This window comes from Periplaneta americana, chromosome 3, assembly GCF_040183065.1.
Source record: "Periplaneta americana isolate PAMFEO1 chromosome 3, P.americana_PAMFEO1_priV1, whole genome shotgun sequence".
Lineage (NCBI taxonomy): Eukaryota > Metazoa > Arthropoda > Insecta > Blattodea > Blattidae > Periplaneta > Periplaneta americana.
In genome coordinates this window covers 161607333-161619361 of record NC_091119.1, presented here as the reverse complement: position 1 = coordinate 161619361, position 12029 = coordinate 161607333, and the positions used below count along the sequence as shown (strand labels likewise).

Sequence of the window (12029 nt, the reverse complement as noted above, 5' to 3'; positions counted from 1 at the left end):
ATAAATATAATTCCCATATTACAGTATACTTTTAACACTGGCCAGCAAAAAGTGGATCACGTAATAAATCAAATTGTTATCTAAATATTAACATAGGGAAAATAATGCTCACCAAGCAAGAGTAGCAAAATCTAGTTTCACAAGTCAACTGTAAGGGCTAGGGGGATTATCATACTAACTACATATTACCCCCATATTGGTTAGATGATCATTCAATTCCGCTGGAGCATATGGACTTGAGATTAGCAGTTGTTTGGTAAGCCTTATCTCTCCATGGGCTATCGCGCAACAGACAGGGAAAACATTATCATTAGGGTCCAGACTCATATGCACTATAAAGCTAAAAATAACATCAACTATATTTGGGAAGGCATTGTGTGTAATACAGTGCAAAAAGCATGGTTTACAACATTACAAAGCTTAAATCTTCCAAGATGAAAGAGTAATGGAACTGAGAAAAATTCTCTCTGGTGCCGGGATTTGAACCCGGGTTTTCAGCTCTACGTGCTGATGCTTTATCCACTAAGCCACACCAGATACCACCCCGGCGTCGGACAGAATCGTCTCAGTTTTAAGTTCCAACTCTTGGGTTCCCTCTAGTGGCCGCCCTCTGCACTACATCATAGATGTCTATGAACGAAGGACTGATGTCCACACATGCGCTGAGGTGCACTCGTTATGAGTGACTAGTTAGCCGGGATCTGACGGAATAAGTGTCATCTTAAATCACAAGTGATTTACGCACATCATATATATTATTTAATGTACCGAAGTACATATGATATTGCCATGCAGATATTCTGCGTCATCATACGATGAAAGAGTAATGGAAGGGAGAAAAACTCTCTCCGGCGCAGGGATTTGAACCCGGGTTTTCAGCTCTACGTGCTGATGCTTTATCCACTAAGCCACACTGGATACCACCCTGGCGTCGGACAGAATCGTCTCAGTTTTAAGTTCCAACTCTTGGGTTCCCTCTAGTGGCCGCCCTCTGCACTACGTCATAGATGTCTATGAACGAAGGACTGATGTCCACACATGTGTTGAGGTGCACTCGTTATGAGTGACTAGTTGACTCTCACAAGAGAGAGTTTTTCTCCGTTCCATTACTCTTTCATTGTATGATGACGCAGAATATCTGCATGGAAATATCATATGTACTTCGGTACATTAAATAATATATATATATATATATATATATATATAATATATATTAAATCTTCCAGTTTTATCTAGTAATATCTAAAAAAGGCAAGTAGTTACCTACTGAACTGCGCACTGAGCATATTACACATGCAAGTTACCATTAAAGCAGTTATCAAGAGACGCAGCACTTAAATTTGTTTCGTCTTCTTTAAAAGCATGCATAATATGCATTGTTTCCCAGATCATGGCTAAGTTTCCAGAAATATCTGATATCAGGAGGAGTGGTTAAATATTTATGAAGTAGCAATACTAGTTTATAGTGCATATAAATCCAGGCCCTAGTTACCACATCTAAGAATATTTTTGAGTATACAAGGCCACCACAGCCAATATTTACTGAGGTGAATACTGTATACTAAGGAGTCTTAAAATACCACCCTAGAAGGCATTTTTCACCCCTAGGCACGAAGCCCGGTGTTCCCTTGATCTTGCCTTACAGGCAGATAAAAAGAAATTGTTTCACTATTCTGGAATAGTTGGATTATCAATTTTTGGCACGTTTTATACCACAATCAAACATTTTTCTTCAGTTTTCCATTCAACTATGATAACTTCAGATGCCTGTTGCCTGAGGAGACATTGCTAGATCTATTACATTTTCGAAGAGAAAAAGCATTTACCAACACTGAATAAACTCTGCAGTTGAAAAGTATCATTGAATAAAATATTACTAAAACTACAGAGCATATTTTGTTGCTATTGGCATTAATACGTTATTTGGAAATATTCAACATGTCCTACGATGATTTCATGAACTAGACACCTATCTGATAACACCAGGTTAGGACTTTCAGAGATTAGACATCTATCTGATACCAGTGGCGAAGCTTCTGGGTAGGCAGGGTAAACTGAGCTTTCCCAAACATTTTTGAAGAAGGGACAAGATCGAGGACTGTTTTTGCAAAACTTGCTAACTGAAAAAACTAAATTTTACAGGAGAGACAAAACACTATAGTAAGCAGGTTTTGCTGTATGTCTCACTTAAAGCAGAAAACAAGTTTTGAAGAAACGATCACACTTTGACACACTACAATGAAGAGAAATAACCCAATTTTACTAAGACGCTTTGAACATCATGTAGAGGCCTGCCTTATGTTAACGAATCCATCAAAATCTCAATTTTGCAAATTTTGCAGTTAGCAAGTTTTGCAAAAACAGTCCTCCATTTAGAATTTAGTTAATTAACAACGGAGCATTTCCGCATTTCAATTACCTTTTAGCGACATAAAGCATGGCCTAGATCACTATTTCCGAACCATGCCTTCAGTCCAGCTTACCCAAAAATTTTGTCACGCTTTGCTACTGCTGATAACACCAGGAAAGGACTGTCAGAGATTAGATACCTATCTGATAATACCAGGAAAGGACTGTCAGAGATTAGATACCTATCTGATAATACCAGGAAAGGACTATCAGAGATTAGACATCTATCTGATAACACCAGGAAAAGACTCTCAGAGATCTACATCAGCCACAATCCAGGCCAGAAATAATCTCAAAGTGATGAGAAACAACAGTGTTAAGTGAGAAATTGTTAGACAGAGATTTCAGGAACCCAATTTGACCTCCAGAAGATCTACAACTGTCCCACAACTTTCCTCTTAGCATCCATACAACCTTCAGAACTGACGCCATCCCACAGTATGATGGAGCTACCCCCAAAAGACTGTAATCTCGAAGAAGTCGCAAGGCAAATATGAATTTCAAGTCTTCTCCAACTCTCATCAGGCAACTGGAGACAATGTCACAACTCATCCGTGAACTGTACCACCAACTACTACAAAACAGTTCACTTGTAATATTGATATGTGGACTGTAGGTATGCTAATCAATACTGGGGATTGAAATGTGTTTTTCTGGATGTGAAACTGGCTTCCTGAAATCTTAATCTATACTGATCTCTCTTGCATTGAAGTTTTTCATGACCTTAAGATGATTTCTGTCCTGTACTATACCCTAGATCATATATGTAACAGATAGGTCATCGCTATGTTAAAATCGTTTGCACTTTGAAGAGAACAACCGCCAGGAGCGCCACCCATCTGTCATAAACGAACACGAGATGGCAGTACAGTCGCTAATGCAATTCAAATGGGAATTATGACGTGACTCCTTATGTAACAACTAGATGGCAGCATAGTAAACCTGACAAAAGTTGTTAACGTCAAAGCCTATAAGGCCGACCTATCTGGGGTATATATGATCTAGGACTATACTTATGTGATTATCTTGCAAGATGTGGAGGAACAGGAACCTGCTGTACCCTTTAGCAACTTTTCAACAACAGAATCATGATTGGGCATACTAGCTGCTTCTTAATGATGTATCAATGACACTTGCTGTAAAATGAATGCTTCGTTTAACTTTGATAACATGACACCTCTTACAACATATTCTTAGATAAGAAGCATTCAACTTACCACATTCGAATTAAAAAATATTTACTTGTGACAGAAAATGTATCACACATTTACAAACCATCTTTATTTATTACAAAAACTGCCCCCATTGAGGGTAGCCCTTACGGACTCAATATATCCTCAAAAAATTAATATACGTATGTAAACATAGTTATAAAATTTAAAAAAAGAAACAAACAAAAGGGCATGAAAAATTACAATTGCTATTAATGTGGCACCATGTGATTAATCAGGATTTGACAGGATTTTTTTAATACAATTATCACAATGTCTTCCCTCAGAGATGTTGGCAGAGCAAACTGCCGTTGAAATTCTTCGAAAAAAGCTGGTAGTCCCTTGGGCACCTATGAGCAAGCCAAATACCTCAACGTGAATTAAGGCATATGTAAAACTAAAAAGTTGTTGTTATTGCTGATATGTGCAAAAACACCACAGAACACATGACCTGCTGTATAGAAATAGAAAATGACTCATGGGGAGGAATTTTAAGATCTCTCAACACCTTATTCATCTCGTAAAAAACCTCAAAGAACTTTTATGTTTACTCTTTCTTTGTTCAGTTTGTGATGAAAATTTACGGTTTGAATTGCCAACAAACCTAGCTTATAACTTAAGGATACCAATTAATGTTAAAAAAATGGAGACATTAAGAAGATTTTGTAGTATATGCCGAATGAAGTGAACGATATCTACACAGAACTGTACACATGGCCTACGATCAACAAAGATAGTAATGACAGCGGAAGCAAAGATTGAAAAAATAAGTTTATTAATGTTCTGACATACAAAAAGTCTATTCAGCCATGCTCCCCAACTGTTTGATGATTGGTCATTTACCACATTATGTTCAAATCATAATAATTGCTTTAAACTGTTATACTACAAAAAGGCCTTTATCACTAGAATCGTTTATGAATCGTTTATTTTTTAAACCCCACAAGTGATAAAAACGAAACTTCCGGGAAATCAATAAAAACTGTTTAGTTTAATTCATTTTATTTTAATTGTCAAAATGTATTTAACAAGTGATATTAGTTCCTAAATGTTAGATTTATTTACTATTAGTTGCGTTTTATTATATATATATATATATATATATATATATATATATATATATATATATATATAAAACCCCCCCAAAAAAATAAATTAGTTAGGATGTTATGGGGTTTTTCCAACAAACTCAAAGTAAGCAAAGCATTGCTATTTTTCTAAGTATGTGAAAGTACGTGAATGAAAGTAAGTATCAACAATGATATAATCTATGTGAAAACTGCAATATAAAATCACAAAAAAATATATATTTTTTCTTATCAAAGGAATGAAGTAATTGATGTTTAGATTGTCAAAATCGATAAACGTTAGTTTATTACTCCGTGTATAAAAGTTTCCTACATTACGTATTTTATATGTAAATTATATTACACGTAAATTACATACAGGTAATTTACTCGCCCAACCCTGACCAGAGGTCCGTTCTGGTCATACAAGATTATCCCTCCATCTTCTACGATGCCCCACATCACGTTTCCAAAATGGCCTGTACAAAAATCACTTGTTTTGTCAATCATTCTAGACTCATTCGTAAAATGTGATCTTAACATTTTTTCTTTCTGTCAGAATTTCTTCTAAACTAAAAATGTTTAATTCTTCCCTTACTGTGAAGTTGCAAACTTCATCTCGTATTGTGTATCCAGCTACCACTCTTAGCAGTCTCATTTCTGTCGACTCCCTCTCTCTCTCTCTCTCTCTCTCTCTCTCTCTCTCTCTCTTTCCTGATCTATTTAATGCCAAATTCTCTGACCCGTGAAGAGAGCACTGGTACTGCCATAGTCCTGTAAAACTTAATTTGTGTGTTCCTTTGTGCTTTTCCTCTCAAGTCCATTTTATTTTTCCGCATATCTGACTAAATCTGTTAAATTTCTTCTGTAATCTTCATCCTTTTCATGAGTAATATCATAGCCCAAGTAATTAAAATGGCTTACTTATTTTATAATCTTACTTCTTATCATTATTTTTTATCTTTTAGGATATTTTCCAACAAATGACAATACTTTAGTCTTCTTTGTTGAGATTTCTAAATTATTGTAAGTTGAAGTAATAAATATTGTCAACAATGAAACAATGAACGTAATCCTACCATTTTCTTCAAGATAAATTAGAAATAAAAAAGTTGGGCCCCGATAGAGCAGACTTAAATATAAGTCAGTTAGTGAATAAAGGATTGTAAAAATTCACTAATTGTATTTCAATAAGAAATGGTACATCAAATGTTCCTGGTTATGTGAATGTCCAGTAAAATATGCTTTGTTCTGTGTTCCATGCATCTTGTTCGGAGACGAAAATAGACCTAGTTGGACAAAAGAGGAGGAAGCCGACATTAAACAGTTATCTGAAAGGATTTCTAAGCATGAATGTTCAAAATCGCATATAAATAATACTGCTGACTTGGCACTTATAAGCAATGTCAACTTAAGTAGGCCTACTCAACTTCACACTGCGTTATCAGAAACCTATAAGACGTCACAATAAATAAGCTGATAAAAACAGACTTATTCTTTCGAAAATTACTGACTTTTGCGGCGTGTTTGAACCCGCACTGCGAGGACATGACGAAACCCTAGAATAATAAAATCGCAGTATTTTCTATGCTTAGTGAAATTCATTTCAGAAATAGATACACTGTTGCGCGACCATCTAAATAATCTTAGAATGTAGGCTTTCACGGCCGGCGTCAATAGACAAAGGATTCTTCGTGCTAAGAGGCCGTGATCTACTGGCGGTGCGTTCAGACGTTTCGTCTACACCTGAGAAGACAAAAAAAGAGGTCTACACGGTAGATATCTTCAGTGGCGAGACACGCGGGCGAAGTGATCTCCTCGGTGTAAGATGGCAGTTGTAACACTACCAGTAGACCACGATCTCTCAGTGCGAAGAATTCTTTATCCATCTAAATAATGTTACAGTATTCAAAGACATGTCAAAATCTGTAAAAAAAAAAAAAAAAAAAAAAAATGAACTAGACTGTACGCTTTTCGCTTACTGTTCTCCAACCAGGAGATCAACCGTGAAAGGAATGTGCTTACTATTGCGTCATCTACTGGAGCGAAGTAGATAGATAATATTATCGTTATAAAGTCAGTTTAAAAAACACGCGCTCTCCTGCATATGTTATTTCCTGTATGGAGAGATTAAAAGACCAGGAGATTAACAGTGATCTAATTTTGTAACTAGGGTAGTATAAATACTGTATGTGTGTAACAATGTTATTGTTTGTGCTGTGAGAGCGAGCCAATAGAGATACGAGTACCCACATGTGTGATCTTATGATATCAACATTCATTCACAGCATTATCCCGCTGCGTTTCATTCCGCAAAGACTTTCTCGTGGTTGGAGCACACTATAGAGAATGCGTATGTGACAAAGGAAATAGGATATTCAGATTATGTAGCGAATCTGTCTGATGACACGACAGACCTAGCGACAAATTTGTAATTAGTTTTGATATCGTCGCGCGGGGTGACTTTGTGCCAGGAGGGTGACTTTGTGCCATTCGCGCATTTCATAAAAAAACGTATGGAAGTAGTCTTTAAAACCGTCACAAGGTTTTAAAGACTACTAAATGTAAGGAAGTAGACTTCAAAACCTTGTCACGGTCTTAAAGACTTCCATACGTTTTTCGCGAATGGCACAAAGTCACCCTCGCGACGGTATACAATATCTTACTATGCGGGGGTAGCTGTCAAACGATTTAAATCATAAAAGCAGTAATCCACTAACATTGCGTAACAATTTTGATTTGTTACAATTCGAAATAAACAAGTGAAAACTAGTGAGGTAAAACCTCACTGTCTTGTGAATTTAATGATCTCTTTTACTATTTTATGCCGTCTTAGTTTTAATAAAGTTACAGCGACCACCGGCGTAGCTCAGTCAGCTGAGGTGCTTGCCTTCCGACCCGGAGTTGGGCTCGGTTCGATTTCCGCTTGGGCTGGTTACCAGGTTGGTTTTTTCCCAGGTTTTCTCCAACCGTAAGGCGAATGACAGGTAACCTATGGCGAATCCTCAGCCTCATCTCGCCAAATACCATCTCACTATCACTAATCCCATTGACACTAAATAACCTAGTAATTGATACGTCATTAAACAACCAACTAAAAAATAATCAAAGTTCCAGCGATTCCAAAAGAATCAGGACAGCATGACTTTTGAACACTCACACAGACGTCCTGTGCGTTCTACTGTATATCATTCTAGCCTCAGATTCGAGATTCGCAGTTTCAAAGCAGGCCAGGGCTACAGATTTTGAAGAAAGATAAAATCCATAGTACGATTATCTCCGGGAGGAGAACAAGTAAAGGTGTGAATCCCGTATTTACGAAAGAAAAAATAAAAGAAATCAGTCTCTGACAAAATAACAACTTCAGTCCCATTTTTTAGTATAAAATAAAATGCAATTATATAAAACATTAATTACATCAGTCATCATATACGGATCGGAAAATTGGACCCTGAATAAGGAAAATACAAAAAGACTACTGATATTTAGGAAAACAGATCTAAGGAAAATATATGGGCCCGTGAATGACAAAGGCATATGGCGGATAAGATACAATAACGAAATCTATAATACCAGATTAGAGTTTTAGTTCCTTAACTTTCAGATCATACTCCTCCTCTTCTTATGTCAGTTAAATGTCTTTCAGAAGAAAGTGAGCCTGGGGATATTATTGAACATACTTTTAGGTGTTTACGTACAAGAAATATTGAAAATTTTAAGAGTTGTTTATATTTTACTGACTGGGATATCCTTTCAACTGAAGTGGATCCGAACGAAAATTTAAACTAATTTTTTAACACTTTAATTCTTTATTCAATTAATGTTGACCTGTTTATAATTTACGTAAAGTAAGTTGTATTAAATCCTTAATTAAATGGTATACGCCACAATTAAAAGGCATACATAGTAAACTTATGGTCATTTATACGGTTTGGAAAAGTACAAGTAACGTTTCAATTGAAGTATTGTATCGTAGAATGGTGAAAGATTACAGGCAAGCTACGTAGAGGCTAATTTTAATTGGTCCCATGTTCACCCTTTGATGTTATTAGACAGTAAGAGGTCTCAAGTCATCTAATTCTTGTAATTTGTATGCTAGGTCGAATTATATTTTAAAGAAGATTGTTTATGAAATTTCAGTTTCTAGATTAATTAATAAATGTTTTGTAAATGGAATTTAGCCAGATATTTTAAAAGTAAGTGAAATTATTTCTGTGCTTAAAAGGGGAAAAAAGGACAGTGTGGAAAACTATAGACCTATTTCTTTGGTACCAGTGTTTTCTAAAATTTTCGAATCTATTATGAAAGATCAACTGGACGTATTTTAAAAAAAAAACATTAAGTTTTTTTTTTCTTCTAAAGAGTTTCTTGTATGAAGAGCCAGCTGTAATAAAAGCGATTAAAGCCAATAGACTGAGATGGCTCGGAATATAATTATAATTAGATCCCTAGTCATAATAATTATTAGAATCGATGACAGAAACCCATGTAAAAAGGTCACTTTCACCGATCCGTTTTATACAACAAAGAGAGTTGGAGGACCAGCTAGAAAATGGCTTGGCGACGTCGAAAGAGACTTCAAGACCTTCAAGTAAACCAATGGAAGAGAAAAGTGCAGGATAGGAGTCAGTGGAGGAGAATCATTGGGGCTGTCTTGGCTTACATAAGGCTATTGAACCTAAGAAGAAGTCTCTGACAAAGGCTCCAAACAAATTCTGTCGGCCATTTCACGTTCACGTTGAGCTTTCAAGTGAAATAAAGTACTAGGCATTATTATTATTATTATTATTATTATTATTATTATTATTATAAATGACACTCGGGAGGAAATTAAACACAGAATAAATATGGGAAATGCGTGTTATTATTCGGTTGAGAAGCTTTTATCATCTAGTCTGCTGTCAAAAAATCTGAAAGTTAGAATTTATAAAACAGTTATATTACCGGTTGTTCTGTATGGTTGTGAAACTTGGACTCTCACTCTGAGAGAGGAACATAGGTTAAGGGTGTTTGAGAATAAGGCGCTTAGGAAAATATTTGGGGCTAAGAGGGATGAAGTTACAGGAGAATGGAGAAAGTTACACAACGCAGAACTGCACGCATTGTATTCTTCACCTGACATAATTAGGAACATTAAATCCAGACGTTTGCGATGGGCAGGGCATGTAGCACGTATGGGCGAATCCAGGAATGCATATAGAGTGTTAGTCGGGAGACCGGAGGGAAAAAGGTCTTTGGGGAGGCCGAGACGTAGATGGGAGGATAATATTAAAATGGATTTGAGGGAGATGGGATATGATGATAGGGACTGGATTAATCTTGCGCAGGATAGGGACCGATGGCGGGCTTATGTGAGGGCGGCAATGAACCTTCGGGTTCCTTAAAAGCCATTTGTAAGTAAGTAAGTATTATTATTATTATTATTATTATTATTATTATTATGTTTAAGTTTACATTTTCTGAATTACTGTGACCGTTACGTAGTGGAGAAAAAATTGATAAAATTTAATAAATCCTCCATAATTTTGGCATTTGTTACTCTCTTGCTCCCGTAATTTTTTTTTCGCACGTAAACTAGAAAACTTGTGTACCAGAAGTAAACCTTAGGGATATTTTCTTCCAATATAACCACGGTAACTTTCTTCGAACTCGTTTTGATGCCAGTATACAGATGGTAGGTGATGGGATAGCCTAGATAGTTGGAAGAGTTAAGGCTGGTTCACAATAAACCGGGAACGGAAACGACAACAAGAACGAGAACGGAAATAATGTTAAAATAAATGTATTTAAATGTGAGCATTCACAATAGTTAATTGTGAATGCCCACATTTAAATACATTTATTTTAACATTTCCGTTCTCGTTGTCGTTTCCGTTCCAGGTTTATTGTGAACCAGCCTTAACTGGTTACGGACTGGAAGATCCTGGGTTCAATCCCGGGTTGTGGAAGGAATTTTCTCGTTGCCAAAACTTCCAGAACTATAACGGCCCCCTAGCTTCACTCAGCCTTCTATCGATCGGAACGTAGTGGTGACCACATCACTTAATTCTAATGCCGAAGTTATGAAAACATGGAACACTCTACCTTCATGTACTCCAGGTGCCTTCGTGACGTGTAAAGAGGACACCTTTATCCTTATACTGATATCTTAGACTGTGAATAAAAAGTTTTATTGCCTAATTACACGGGTAGACTATTTGATATTTTTTTATTAGTTAGAACATGTTTAATAAATTTCCGTCATATAGCTTACACTTTCAGATTCACGATTCTACGGTTTTAAGACGATCGTAATGGTGTAAAAGTTACTCCTAGTTCTGAAATTGAAAGTAAAATCGTTAAAAATCTGGATAATTATTACTGATTTATTAGGAAATGTACTGTGATGTTACGAAAAATTATTTCGAGACTCACGAAAAAACAAGTTTTCAGTTATTGAAACCGAAAATGTAGTTTGTTTATGGCATGCCATCTATATTCGAAGCTCACGGGTTCAAACTCGGCAATGTGAGTTGAGCGATATACAATCCTTAGCAGGTTTTCCTTGGGGAGAGAAAAAAAACTGTGGGTCCCGTGTCGTATATTCACGGCACATAAAACAATCCTGTACCTGATGGAGGGTTTCATGCAAAATTTTTTGCCTGTTTTCGTTCACATTGAATTTCGACGCTGAAAAACCTCTACAGTTTAAACCGTCGCCGTCGTTAAATAATAATAATAATAATAATAATAATAATAATAATAATAATAATAATAATTATAATAATAATCATCATCATCATCATCATCATCATCATCATCATCCGTGGCGCGATAGCCCATGAAGGGCCACAGCTGAGGTGCTTGCCTGTTGATTCGGAGTTGCGCTCTGGCATGGGTTCGATTCCCGCTAGGGCTGATTACCTGGTTGGGCTTTTTCCCAGGTTTTCCCCAACCGTAAGGCAAATGTCAGGTGATCTCTGGCGAATCCTCGGCCTCATCTCGCTATCACCATCGACGCTAAATAACCACAGTGAAGTCTATTCCGTTCTTTGGAAATCAAAATGGTTCAGTCTTAAAAAGTACACTGAACTTAAAGAGCAAACCAATCAAATTATGTTGCGGGATGGAAAAATAAACACTGAAAATTCTGACTAGTTTGCTTCACAGTCGCCGTGAATTAGTAGCAGATCTCTTCAGTCTTTTTGGGATCCGTGTGCCAATATTGATAATGAGCGTTTCTCTTCTTCCTACTCCCTCAGACTTGCGTTGTAACACAAAAGAAAATAATGTAAACACTGTGGTAATATTCTCATTTGAAAATTAACAGAAATTAATGTATTTTTCATTGATGACACTGTAC

The 12029-nt window shown here is 36.4% G+C and overlaps 1 protein-coding gene across 2 annotated transcripts in view; it reads right to left on the bottom strand.

The window, feature by feature from the left end:
• Positions 1–12029, bottom strand: part of LOC138696782 (uncharacterized) — an 80771-nt gene that overhangs the window by 50970 nt on the left and 17772 nt on the right. The gene's annotated exons all lie outside the window — the stretch shown is intronic.